Genomic DNA, 217 nt, shown 5'->3' with positions numbered 1-217 from the left:
ATTTGACATTAACTCATCATGCATGCTTGAATTTAATATTGGCATAAACGATAATCCACGAATTCTATTAATTGTACCAAACCTAACGCTAGAGTTAAACACAAAATTTCAAAGTCTACTTATGGAAAAAAAAAAAAAGGAAAGTCTCTGCATGGAGTTATGAGGACATGCAAGGGATAGAAAGATCTATAGTTGAGCACACAATTCCCCTGTATCC

Source organism: Jatropha curcas, chromosome 1, assembly GCF_041381405.1.
Source record: "Jatropha curcas cultivar XTBG-Jc1 chromosome 1, XTBG_Jcur_1.0, whole genome shotgun sequence".
In the NCBI taxonomy this organism is placed as follows: Eukaryota; Viridiplantae; Streptophyta; class Magnoliopsida; order Malpighiales; family Euphorbiaceae; genus Jatropha; species Jatropha curcas.
The sequence above is the reverse complement of the archived record's forward strand: the minus strand, read 5'-3'. Positions refer to the sequence as shown.